General features: G+C 40.1%; 1 protein-coding gene across 1 annotated transcript in view; it reads left to right on the top strand.

Moving 5' to 3' along the window:
• The window catches only part of LOC120530526 (calglandulin-like), a 60458-nt gene that overhangs the window by 27091 nt on the left and 19066 nt on the right, over positions 1 to 14301 (top strand). The window lies entirely within an intron of this gene.

Genomic DNA, 14301 nt, shown 5'->3' on the forward strand with positions numbered 1-14301 from the left:
CTTTTTAATGGACTGCAGTTTTGGTCTCCAAACTACAAAAAACACATAGAAGCACTAGAAAAAATCCAGATAGGAGTGATTAGGCTGATTCCTGGACTGCAGGGGATGAGTTATGAGGAAAGATTAAAACAGCTAAACCTTCTCAGCAAAAGGAGATTAAAGGGTGACATAATTGAATTGTTTGAAATTATCAAGGGAATTAGTACAATAGACCGAGACAGTTATTTTAAAATGAGTTTATCAAGGACATGGGGACAAAGTTGGAAATTTGTTTTTCTTCACATAGAACTATAAATATATTGAATAAGTTACCTGATAGTGTGGTAGTAGTAGTAATTTAGGGACTTTCAAAAAGCGACTTGATGTTACATTAGGGGAATTAAGTAGACAGTACTGGCTGGCTTTGCTGGGTTGAATGGCCTGTTTTCTTCCAAACGTTTCTAATGTTCTAATATTTTCACTTTGTGTGGAATACCAAGGGCACTCCAGTCTCCCCTACCCCAACGCAGACAGGCAGAGACACAAGCCCACACTCTGTACATGTTTATTTCAGTAAGGAGGCGCATTTGTTTCATTCCCCACAGCACAGCATAGTATAAGCATCAAAAAGCACAATACACAGTCATTCTTTTCTCTTGTCTCTCTCTCTCTCTCTCTCTCAAGTCACTTCCTTCTCCACTCCTCCTCATAAGTTTTGTCCACCTCCTCATAACTCTGGCTCTCTGAGTAGTTGTGGCTGGCTCCTTTTATAGGACACCCGGAAGCCCTCCAGGTCTCCAATGACCTTCTTCCGGTAGCACTTCTGGGTGTGGTGGAAGTGCTACCAAACAGGGCTCAGTAAGCGTCCAGATGACCCCTGGCAGTGGCCACAGGCCCCAGCAGGGTTGAACTTCCATGCTCCAAACCCATGGCTGTCCAGGGCTGTCCTCTAGCATTCTGGGGGATAATGTCCTAAATAAGCTCTCTCCCCTGGTCTTTACATTGTTGAGGCACCCTGGCCGTCCGACACATAGGTTATTGAATGTAAACTGAAAAAATATCCATTAAAAATTAAATCTACAACACAATAAACTGTGTAGAAAGTGTAAGGGACTGAATACTTTCTGAATCCACTACATATAACAGAATTTCTATTGTGGCAGTAACACTATATAGCATCATATCATCAATTTGTATATTTTAAAACCAATTCAATCTTCCAGTAGACAAGTCTTAAAAGATGAGGGGGTTCTGAAAGAAATATCAGAATATAGTTGAGAAAATCACTTGGCGGCGGGGCAAAACATTACAATACTGTGTCTAGCAAAAATAAGAACAGTTTTCTTTTAGTGTTGTCACATTAACCTCAATATTATCTGAAAATACTGTAGTTTAAACTTATTCATTAGGTAGAAAAAAATGTGGATTTGTGTAAAGGGCCAACTAATAACTTTATACTCTGTAGCTATCTATATTTTAGAAGCACCAGTGAGGCAGAGGGACAGCAATGATTAAGTTTACTTGAGCAGAAAGGTTTTCAGGATACATTCTTTTTTTCTACAGCTATAAAACAACATACTGTAGAAACTCTCAAAGACAAAGTTTCTATAAATTGCAGTTCTTACCCCAGGCAGACTATAGTCTCAGAATATAATTTTCTTGCCACAACATATCCAAACTCTGCCTACCTGACTCTCAAATAATAATGAGTTTTATGTGCTCTGTGAGTGACATGTTGCCTCCTTAGTGTAAGACCAAAGCATTACTCGGGCTGCAAAAACCATGCTAAAAGCATTAGTCCCGAGTGTCATTCAGGCAACTGTACAGATGTATCTTGCAAAAGCATTAGAATTGAGAATCACTCGCACTGTAAAAGTGCTGTCACCATAAATCCCAAGCATTACTCAGGCAACTTTATAGGCTGGTCTTGCTTAAGTGTTACGTCCGAACATCACATAGGCAAAGGTGTCAGTGAGTCTTCTCCTCTCACCTGTAAGTGTGATCAGTAACCCCATCTGTAATAATAGCATCTCATAAGAAACGTTTTTCAGGAGTCCAAGTGCTGCACGCTCTTGCTATAGTGATACAAGCAGGGATGGTGAGGATGTTGAGGAGCTTCTCATCAGCAGTGATGAGGAAGTGAATCTGTCCTCAGGTGGTGAAACTGAAATGGACAGTGAGCCCAAAAGTAATTCTGATGACTCCAAAAGTGACCTTTGCGTTGGGCTGTCTGTTGACCCTGCTTTAAATAAAACAACGCCTCCTCAGATTGATTTTATGGGGCAGCTGGGAATACAAGCGGACTTTGACAGCCAAGATCTATTCACTTATGTGAACTTATTCCTGGATGATAACGTGATCAATAAAATTGTTGTTGAGACAAATCGTTATGCTAAACAGTGTTGGGCAAATAACCATACACCTAAGCAGTTTTCCTATTGAAAAAAATTGGAACCAGTAACTGGTGATGATATCTGGGCCTTTTTAAGCTTATTATTATTGCAAGGGCTTGTAGTGAAACTTGAGCAGCAATGATGCTGGTCCACGAACAAAATTTTGGCAACACTGTTCTTTGGAGAAATTATGCCCGAGTGTAGGTTTTCACAAATGAGGAAATATCTGCACTTTACCAACAATGAAGACGTTGATGAGAATACCTATCCAGCACCCACACTGAAGAAAATTTGGGAAATATACCAAGTGTTACAGCTTTGGGGCTCCACGTCAGATGCCACGTAAACGTCCATGTGACTTTCTTTCACTTCCGGGTCAGGTAAAAACTCCTTTTCTTCATCCCTTAAGCACTTCATTTCTTCTGTCCATGTGACTGGGACGTACTTCTAGGGTGTAGGAAAAATAGTCCCTGGGCCTCCCTGCAACAACTCCTGGCGTCCCCCATGGTATCCAGCAGAGTTGTGCATTAAAAGTCCACTGTCCATAATTCCCTGCTGGCATTCGGGGCATCTCCCTGCTGCAAGGAGGGCAGTTTCCCTCACAGTTCCCTCCCCTCAGCGAAACCCAGTGGGGCGGAGCGTCCAGCCCCGCGAGGGACGTCATCTTTCAGGAGGTCGAACCTTGGCTGAACCTTGTGTCTTGTTCCCTGGAGAATCTAGGGGGAATATTATTCCGAATTGACATCTGGTCCCCTGCTCTCCAAAGACGGTTTCGCCAAATGTGGCCTGACCTTTGGCATCCGTAGCACTGTCTCCCCCCTCCTGTTATTCTTCTACTGCGGGACTGAAAACAATTGGGAAAAGTTATGTCCGCCCCTTTTCTTGCTGAGGAGGAGACCCCCACCGCCTCTAAAGTTTCCATATCTTTTCTTTCTTTGTTAGGAGACCCCTGTTTTATTTTTGGGATCTCCTGTTTGATCTGGGGGATTTCCACAGTCTGAGTCTCTCTATTTAATAAAAAGAGACCCTTTCCTGTCTGCACCCCTCTTGATTTACTTACAACACGGGCCAGGGTCTTCAGAACCGTATCCCTCCGAAAGCCAGCACCATCCAGCTGCTCCGGATAGATGGGCTCTTCCCCCGACCACTCGGTCAACATTCCGGCCTCTCTTGTAGGACACGCAGTGATTTGGCACCCGCTATTTATTAAAAGTGGGCCCGGATCACACTGCGTCCCTATTACATTATATAAGGTACCGACATTTGCTGCCTGTACCGGCAAATCATATAACATGGGAGGCTCTTGGTCTAATCGCCACAGGTACTCACGTACTTTTCTTAAAGGCGCTTCGGCCGCTGTTCCCAGATCTCCAACGATCTTCTTAATCGCCTCCAATGTCTGCAAAATCTCCGATTAATTTTTCGTGCTCCCGTACGTCAAAGTAGTTAGTTAATTCGGCCAGAGGTAGGCTTACTCCGTGGTTCGCCTTACCGTCCGGCCAAGAGTCAATGAACACGCCCGCTGTTGGCATGTGCTCTGACGGGTTCCGCAAGGGCTTCTGGGAATTGGAATTCTCTACCGACGAGGACTGGGCTGCCATCTTTGGCTGATTGCGATCTGCCTGTATTAATTTGTTGGCAGATCGACCAGCCATTTCCCGGCCCTCCTTACCTTCTCGTGGGTTGAGCGGTGCTTCGCTCACCTCCCGCTTCCCTTTCGGAAAGTCTAAGTCCGTCTTCTTTTGAGCGAAGTCGAAAGTAGCAGGACACTGACCTCCTCCTTTCCCCAATCCTTCAGGGTGGGTCACGTGTCCTTCGCCAGCACCCAACATGCGGAAGTCCGTTGTGTTGTCTGTCTGCCCGCCCGCGGCACACCGTCTTCGGGAAATTCTCCTGCATCCCACAGAACTTCCGGATGATCTTTTCCGAGGTATGTGCACGGTACAAAGTGAGTAATTTTAAATAGGTTATCTGTACTAATAAAAGGCAAAGCCCTCACTGACTGACTCAATGACTCACTGACTCACTGACTGACTGACTGACTGACTGACTCATCACTAATTCCCGTGTGGGTAGAAGGCTGAAATTTGGCAGGCTCATTCCTTACAGCTTACTTACAAAAGTTGGGCAGGTTTCATTTCGAAATTCTACGCGTAATGGTCGTAACTGGAAGGTATTTTTCTCGATTTACTGTAATGGAGTTGAGCTCGAAAGCCGTGGGGGGCGGAGTTTTCGTGTGCCATTATCACGCCTCCCACGTAATCACGTGAACTGACTGTCAACGCAGTGCATAGAAAACCAGGAAGACCTCCAAAAAGCGCTAAAGAAAACATGCATTATATAATTGAGAAGGCAGCGAAACAATAAGAAGCGAGCGAGTGACATATACCACCATATTCATGAGTGCTGCTACTTCAGAAAGAAAGCAAGGTGTAAACCTAAACTTTAAATTAAGTTCATAGATAGGCTGCCGCTGGCGTTTCTCATGCCCACGGGTAATGCGGGATACAAGTTTAATGAGAGGATGCAGGATATAAACGAGAGTTTTGATCATTTTGTAACTAAGTTAAAATTGCAGGGGAAGGGGTGTGCTTATGCAAATTCCGAGACTGTGTTTGTGGGGGATTGACAGTTAAGGCGGGTGGGGGAGTCATGTCATCATCTCCCCTCCCATTTACCTAATTTCTCTCTGAGCTGATCTCCGCGGCTAACGCTGTCTTTCGAAGCAACTTCATCACACTGCCACCAAATACTCACAGAAAAATCCACAAGTTAATACACACGCTGTCTCTAGAGTTTCTCCACACTGAATTCTCCAGGCACCACTTACAAAAGGTTACATTGACAATCGTGTTACGTTATTTTTAAAATCTTTCCTTTTCTTAGCACAAGTACAGCTGAGAAGCTTCGATGCATGTGCTCCATGACGTGTTAAAAAATAATGCATTTAATCACACTTTGCATTACAAGCAAAGGGGAACTTTTGTCAATGCATGATTTCCTGGTACACCGATTACTTTGATCAGCGCATCCCTATTCATTTTACCCTCGCACCACCTTGGTTTGAGAAGAAGTATGAAAAAATATGAGGTTAACACAGAAAAACAGATCATCAATTCAAGCTTTATGAATAATCGATTCACCATCAATAATTGCTTTGGTAAAGCCATACTTAGTGTAATCCTCTTTCCACTTTATAATTTTTCCGCCACTAGCCATGATTAAATGAACGGTAAAAAAGTAAGAGCGAAGCAAGGGTGACTTATTTAGGCAGGCATATATATGACAGCAACACTCATGACAATGTCAATCATGTTACGTTATTAATAAAATGTTTCCTTTTGTTTCTCTTTCCTTCTTTAACACACTACATCTCCTCTGTGAAGCGCGGGTATTCTGCTATCTATTATATTTCCGGCACATACTTCGTTGAAGTTTTCTTCGTCCGGAGTCTTCTCCTGATCAGTGTAGTCGCCCTGTCGCTCATCCCAAGTGTCGGCCATGACGAACATGGAACTTCCGCTGGTGCTGTTGCCCTGCTTTGCCTTCTTCTTCCCCATTACGGACTTGAAAATAGGGTTAGTGGCGATTTTTCTGTGTGTCTTGACGCTGCCTTCTTGGGGTATTCTGTCCACAGTAAATTTTTTAAAATTCAGGTCCTCTGCCAAACTGACGGCCAGAGAATCCTGCCGAGACTACGCTAATTGTGACAGTTTTGGGGCTCCACGTCAGACGCCAGGTAAAAGTCCAAAGATGAACTTATTATTATAATAATAATGTGCACCAAGCACCCTCTACTCCACAATACTCAATAAACAATACAAATAAACATTAACCAATCCTCCACTCCCAGACACTTAGCCACCCTGCCACCCAACTCAGCTCTTCCGTCTGGGATTTCCCAGAGTCCTTTATAGCCCATGACCAGGAAGTGTTTGTCCCTCACTCCATGTGACTTTCTTTCACTTTCGAAAAAGAAGCATGCTATTATTGTGCCAACTGTGACGTTGAACTGTGTCTTTCACCGTGCTTTAAAATTTGCCACACAAAGTTATTTTGAGATTATATACTGTTTTGGCATCAGTAGTAGTATTATTATAACTAGTAAGTAGTATTAAGTATTAGTATTAGTAAGTATTAAGTATATTAAGTGTTAAATTTATTTTAAGTTACATTATATTATATTTTTAGTATTAAGTATATTAAGTATAAGTATTAGTAATAAGTATTATTATTATTATTATTATTATTAAAACCAGGTGGATCAGCGATGAATTCAAATTGTTCTGTCATGGTGTGGATGGTAAGCAAAATGGGGTAGGGGTGATTCTGAAGGAACAGTATGTCAAGTGTTTTGGAGGTGAAAAGAATGTCAGACAGAGTGATGATTATGAAGCTGTAAGTTGAAAGTGTAATGATGAATGTTTTTAGTGTACATGCACTGCAAATTGTGTGTGCGATGAATGAGAAAGAAGATTTATGATTATTAAGAGTAAGGAAAACGTGCAGAGCTATAGTAATTACAGGGAGAAAAAAATGATGAGCCACAGCATGAAGTTATGTTAAAGAGTATTGGAAGCTAGGTTAAAACTAGAATCTCTGAAGCCTACGAAAAGCTTGTAATCCCGGGCCACCTTAAATTCCCTTGCACCTCCTCATCAGCGTCTTTTGTTTTGCAAATGTGTTGATTAGCACAAGCAGCAAGCAGCCTGCTATCCCATCCCCCACACGCAGACGCAGCTTTAGTTGTACACAATGTTCTCCCAGTTCAAGTCTGTTTATCTGGGTGTGGGGTGGCTTGAACTGTATAGGGTAAATAATATCTCATTATTTGAAACAGATACATTTCATGTATGTTCCATGTCTACAATGATCTGTGTAAAGGTAGGATGACAGGAAATGCAGGGCAAGAAATGTTGAACACATAACTAGAACAGAAACTTTTTTCATGGTCTACTAATAATTGCCTAAATGCTGACGTGAAGTGTATAATGTGTGAAGACTGAAGTCCAAATATCAAATGAACACAAAAGACACAGATATAACAAAACAGATGTGCTTTTTTTCTAGAATTTAACCAAAGTAAAAGAAACTGGATTAGGGTACGATCCACACACACATACATATTCATCTGCTTGGTTGGTAAAGAGGTAAGAACTGCTGTCTCTAAGTCAAGAGGTTGCAGGATCAATCCCGGGTCGTTCATGCATTAACTGTTTCGAGTAGTAAACAGTTATTATTAATACCGTTATAGAAACATACATTTGATTTATTTGAGTCTGTAACCACCGGTGTAAATTTATGGTAATTGTAAAAGTTAGCATTTTGTTTTATTATTCACTTTTATTCTCTCAGTCACGTTCATGCTCCCCCAAATCTGTCAGTTTTCAAATAAAGACATGTTATAACAGAGGTGAACTCAAATGAGGATGAGGGTTCTACATGGGAGAAAGAGAACAGAAGCCCTCAATGCAAGAAACGTCCAATCCCACTTAAGAACAACGAAGCTGCATCAAGCGTAAAGGCAAAAGATGGCACCATTTGTACACAGCAAGAGGTTGGGCATCATCCTGCCAGTGAATCTGCCACATGCATGTCCTTCTATGAAACAGCAGGACCTACAGAGTTTGCCAAGGTATCGTGCAAAGTCCTATTTGTGATTATGTTTTGTGATGGTCTTTATATAAAAAAATGTATATGTTACTAATATAAAAGACAGATCAAATGTTATTTACCTACCTTGATTTATTTATCTTCCTACAGCGAAAAGTCACAAGTAGACTGCAGAGCTTCTTCTATTTGTTTGACACGGGCATGCTGAAAAAAGTACATAGGTAATGCTACTTCAGCACAAAAGTGACTTTAGCTGTTGCACTTAATGCAGTGTTGTTACTGTTCTGACTTTGTCCAGAAACAGCTCTGTAAGCTTTATGACCACAGTTTCAGAAAGTCTTTCTCCTATGGGACAACTGGGATATTTTCCTGAATAAGGAGTAGCAATTCACATGTACTTTGTCAGCATGCCCATGCTGATCAAACACAGGAAGCTCTGTAGTCCATTTGTGACTTTACACTGTTGGAGGATATGTAAATAAATCAAGGTAAATAATGACCATCACAAAAAATAATCACAAACAGTACTTTGCACGATACCTTGATGAGCTCTGTAGGTCCTGCTGTTTTGTTGAAGGACATGCATGTGGCAGATTCACTGGCAGGATGATGCCCAACTTCTTGCTGCATCCAAACGGTTCAATCTTTCACCTTTACGTCTGGTGCAGCTGTGTTGTTCATATGTGTGACTGGATGTTTCTTCTGATGTAGAATAATCATCCTCATCTTAGATGACGTGTGTTATAGCACGTCTTTATTTGAAAACTAACAGTGTCAGATCAGGGGGAGCGAGAACGTGACTGAGAGAATAAAAGTGAATAATTAAACAAAATGCTAACTGTGTGTAAATGAGAGGGAGGTAATTGGAATGGTGAGAATGCAAGGAATAAAGTTGGCGAAGGTGAAAGAGATTAAATACTTGGGATCAACAGTGCAGAGTAACGGGTATGGTAGAAAAAGAGGTGAAATGAGAGCAGCAGGGTGGAATGGGCAGAGAAGAGTGTCAGGAGTAATTTGTAACAGATGAGTATCAGCAAGAGTGAAAAGGAAGGTCTGCAGGACGGTAGTGAGACTAGCTGTATTATATGGGTTGGAAACTGTCACTGACCAAAAAACAGGACATAGATTAGGAGGTGGCAGCATTACAGTTGCTAAGATTTGCATTGAGTGTGATGAGGATGAGTAGGATTAGGAACGAGTACATTAGAGGGTCAGCTCAGGTTGGATGGTTTGGAGACAAAGTCAGAGAGGTGAGATTGCATTGTTTTGGACATTTTCAGATAAGAGATGCTGGGTATATTGGAAAAAGGATGCTAAGGATAGAGCTGTCAGGCAAGAGGAAAAGAGGATGGATGTGGTGAGAGAGGACATGCAGGTGATGGGTGTAAAACAGCAAGATGCAGACAACAGGAAGATATGGAAAAAGATGATCCACTGTGGCAACCCTTACAGGAGCAGCCGAAAGAAGAAGAAGTAGTAGTATTATTACTGTTATTATTATTTTTGGTATTATTGTTCATTTCATATTTTTACTTATCATCATCATTATTATTTATTTCATTATTATACTTTTGAGATTTAATAAATATGTAATTTTTCATGCCAAAAGAAAATGCAACACTTTTTACATGTTTTTTGGAGTAAAATGCGGTGCTAAGGAGTTTAAGGGTTGGGCAGTAATTGAAATGCTAGGTCAGTGCATAATGCAGGTATTTTACAGGCAGAGCATTTTCTGGCAGTTTATAGGCAGATAATTTTGAGAGACATTTGCTGAAATTAAACAATGCTTCACTTTTTAAAATTTGTACAGAAAAAAAGATTATGCTTAAAACAATGAAAACTACTATCAAGTGCAACTTTTCAGAAGTTAAAATTGTTATATCCAAAGCATATGTAAAATGCAAAATTCTTAAGAAGTTGTTTGAACAGTCAATTTGATGTGAAAATAAACATTTTTTTCTCTACCAGATCTGGATTTCAGCTGAATTCAGGCACAATATTTTACACACACATTTGAACCCTGAAAATAAGCTGTCATTCCACCATCTCTTGTACTTAGAACCATAATACTTTCTTTATTTATCATTCATTTATGTATGATGCTTGCAATATAATTTTCTACAAAAGTGCACAAAGAGACCTGAATAGGTAATGTTTGTAGTTTTTGTAGAATTATGAAGTTTCTTAGGATATGGTAGAGCATTAACTAGAACAGAAACCTTTTCTCAGCCTTGGCTACAATTATTGGAGCATTGCTTTTTGTGGGGGTTGTTGGACATGGAGATTTTTTTTAGAGTTTTCCCTAAAGATGACAAACATCCATTTCTTGTCTAATGCTTACTCATTAGCATTTCATATTTATTTGTATACAGTAGTACGTGTTGATATTTTATCAGTAAATTGGTAATATATTTGAATATTATGTTTTAAAGATTTTGGCAAGAGGTTTCTAGCCAGTAACCAGCAATCAATAATACAGTGGATTTAGAAAATATTCAAATCCCATCACTTTCTGGAAACACTTCCCTGTGTTGCAGATTTAATTTTAACTGAATACATTATACATTTTTCCCATCAAACATCACACAATACCCCATAATGACAAAGTGAAAGCATGTTTTCAGAAAGGTTTGCAAATTTATTAAAAATACAAAACTGAAATCTCTCATTAAATTAAGACCCTTAATTCAACCCCTTTGGCAGAAATTACAGTTTTGATCTTCTTTGGCAAATCTCTACCAGCTTTGCACACCTTGATTTGGATAGCTTGTCCCTTTCTTACTGAAAGATCCTCTCCATTAGAGGTCCCTCCACAGATTTTCAGAGACTTGCTCTGAAGCCACTCCAACATGGTCTTGACTATATGCTTAAGGTAACTGTTGTGCTGAAAGGCAGAACCCTTTAAATGCCTTTTTACTCCAGTGTGACTTCCATCTAGACACTGCCATAAATGTCTGATTGATGGAGTGCTGCTAGGATAGTCATCTTTCCCATAGGTTCTCCAATGGTTGCTGTTAGAGTTCTTGGTCACCTCTCTGTCCAAAATTCTTCTTGCCCGGTTACTCAATTTACAACAACAACAACAACATTTATTTATATAGCACATTTTCATACAAAGAAAATGTAGCTCAAAGTGGTTAGCCAGATGGACAATTCTAGGAAGGGTCTGGGGGATTACAAACTTCTTGTGATTGACAATGATCGAGGTCATTGTCCTGCTGGAATCACTCAAAACTGGTTTTATAAACTTGTCTTGATCTATGCCTTGCCACAAACAGTTTATTACAGATGTTTACAGAGAGTTCCTTGGACATCATGGCTTGATTTTAGTCATGACATACAGTGTGAATTGCAAAATCTTAAATATGCAGGTGTATGACTTTCTAGACTATGTCCAATCTATTCAGTTTGCCCCAGTCAAGTTCTACACATGTCTCAAAGATAATTAAAGCAAACAAGATACACCTATAACTATAGTAACTATGTACCAGTAAGCTTAATATGCATCACAGGTAAATTAATAGAAGGAATTATTAAGGAGAAGATTGAGTGTCAAGAACAGGAGTTTTACTGAACAATCAGCATGGAGTCAGAAGAGGGAGGTCATGTTTTATTAAAATTCAGGAATTCTATGAGGAAGCAATGAAAGGATATTATCAGAGTGGTGCATGCAATATTTATCTTGACTTTCAGAAAGATTTTGATAAGGTAACACATGAGAGGCTGGGCATCAAACTAAAAGTGTGAGTTCAGGGTGTAGTGTGTAGATAGGTGCAGAGTTGGCTAAAATACAGGAAGCAGAAGGTTATGGTGTGAGGAACCTTGTCAGAACTGGGTGATGTTAAGAGTGGTGTCTCTCAGGGGTCAGTGCTAGGGCCACTGCTATTTTTAATGTACTCTACAAAAATTACTTGAATAGACATATAAATAGCAAGCTGGTTAAGTCTGTAGATGATACCAAGCTATGTGGATTGGCAGATAATATAGATTCCGTTGAAACATTACAGAAGGACCTGGGCAGTATACAGGTTTGGGTAGATTTGTGTCAGATGAAATTTAATGTAAACACATTTAAAGCATATGTAGGAAATAAAAATGTTAGATTTGAATACACAGTGGGTTGTCGGAAAATAAAAGGTACTGTTTATGATAAGGATTTAGGAGTCGTAGTGGATTCATCACTATCAGCTTCCAGGCGTTTTCAGAAGCTTTTAAGAAAGCTAATAGAATGTTACATTGTATAGAGTAATGTGTGGAGTTCAAGTCAAAGGAGTTTATGTTGAAGCTTTATAATGCATTATTGATGACAGACCTCTAAAAATGTGTGCAGTTTTGGTTGCCAGGCTACAAAAAAGACATAGCAGGCCTAGAAAAAGTCCAGAGAAGAGTGACTAGGCTGCTTCCAGGACAGCAGGGCAAAAGGAAATTAAGAGGTAACATGATTGTGAAGTGTTTACAATTATCATGTGTATTGAGACTATTACTTTAAAATGAGTTCAACAAGAACGCAGGGGCACAGTTAGAAACTTGTTAAGGCTAAATTTTTTGAAACATTAGGAAGTTTTTTTGTCACACATAGAACCATAGGAGCATGATATAAGTTACCACATAGTGTGGTACACAGTAAGACTTTAAGGACCTTAACACTAGAATCCCTGAAGCCTACAAAAGAACTTGTAATCCAGGTCCACCTTAAATTCCTTTGCACCTCTCCATTAGCGTCTTTTGTGTTGCAAATGTGTCGATCAGCAATAAGCAGCAAGCTGCCTGCTATCCCATCCCCACTTGACGGAGCTCAACTCGGGCAAAAAGTTCTCCCAGCTGAAGTCAAGGCTCCTTAGCTGTATGTGAGGTGCCTGGAGTTGTATAGGTTAAATAATATATTGCCATTTGGAATTCATACATTTCCTTTCACGTGACTGAGAGAATAAAACTGAATAAAAAAAAAAAAAGCTTAGATCAGAAAATTTCCAGTTCCATTGCCTGAAAACTCCACTCATATCTATAGTTATTCCCAGTTTGAAATAAAAACTAACAGCGTCAGATCTTTGCATCATGATCGTGACTCAGAGAGTAAAAGTGAAAAAAAAATGCAAACTTTTACAAGTACCATAAATTTACACAGTCTGTTATAGACTTAAATCAAATGTATGTTTTTATTCTATAATAGTAACGATAAGAGCAGCTCAATACTCAGTATGGTTGCGTTCAGAATCGAACTGGTGACCTCTTGATTATGAGACAGCAGTTCTCACTGCTGCATCACCTGAGCTGTCATGTCAATGTCATACCCTGAAGCGATTTCTTTTACTACGGTTATATTATTGAATAAAAGTGCACTTGTTTTGTTATACTTGAACTTTTTGTGAAAGTATTTATTTGATATTTGACTTCAGTCTTTACACATTATACACTTCATACCTACATTTGGACAGTTATTACTAAAATATGAAAAATGTTTCTTTTTTAGTTATGTGTTCCACGATTCCTGCCTCTCATTTCTTCCTACATTTACACAGATCACTGTAGACATGGAACACACATGAAATATATATATTCCAAATGACAATATATTATTTACCCTATACAACTCCAGGTACCTCACATGCAGGTAAGGAGTCTTGGCTTCAGCTGGGAGAACTTTGGGTGTATGGGATAGCAGGCTGCTTGGTGCTTGCGCTGATTGACACATTTACAAAACAAAAGATGGTGATGGAGATGTGCGAAGGAATATAAAGTGGGCTGGTATTACAAGTTTTTTCATAGGCTTCAGGTATTTTAGTGTTAAAAATAAGACATGATGATGTTTTGGAGGAATCAAGTGGATAGCACTGGTGAGCTTTGTTGGGTTGTACTTGTGTAATTTTTTTTAAATGCTCTGTTGATTTAATGTGTGTCCATAAATTATGACACTGTGGTCCCCGGTCGGGGCTGGAGCCCGGCCGGGACGCCCAGGAGGACGAGAGGAGGGCTTGTGCCTCCTCCAGACCGCGAGGCGTCCGTCCTGGTTATGTTGGGGGCCTCGGGTAGGGGGCTTGGAAGCCCAGCCCTGTAGGGACCCGTGGCCACCGCCAGGCGGCGCTCTGATGCCGGGGGAATCGGTGCAAGAGGCACTGGGGTTGATGCACGAATTATTATTGTAAATATTATAAATAAACAGTGTGTTGGGTGAACTTAAGATGTCCGTTTGTGTGTGTCCGGGCCAGCTTTCACAATACATTTAAAGTTACTGTTCTGAGGCGATATGCAAGTAACAATTCCATTGTGATATGCACACTATATACTATATACACGTCAATAATTTTGAACTGATCTA

The sequence above is a fragment of the Polypterus senegalus genome, chromosome 6 (assembly GCF_016835505.1).
Source record: "Polypterus senegalus isolate Bchr_013 chromosome 6, ASM1683550v1, whole genome shotgun sequence".
Taxonomy (NCBI): domain Eukaryota; kingdom Metazoa; phylum Chordata; class Cladistia; order Polypteriformes; family Polypteridae; genus Polypterus; species Polypterus senegalus.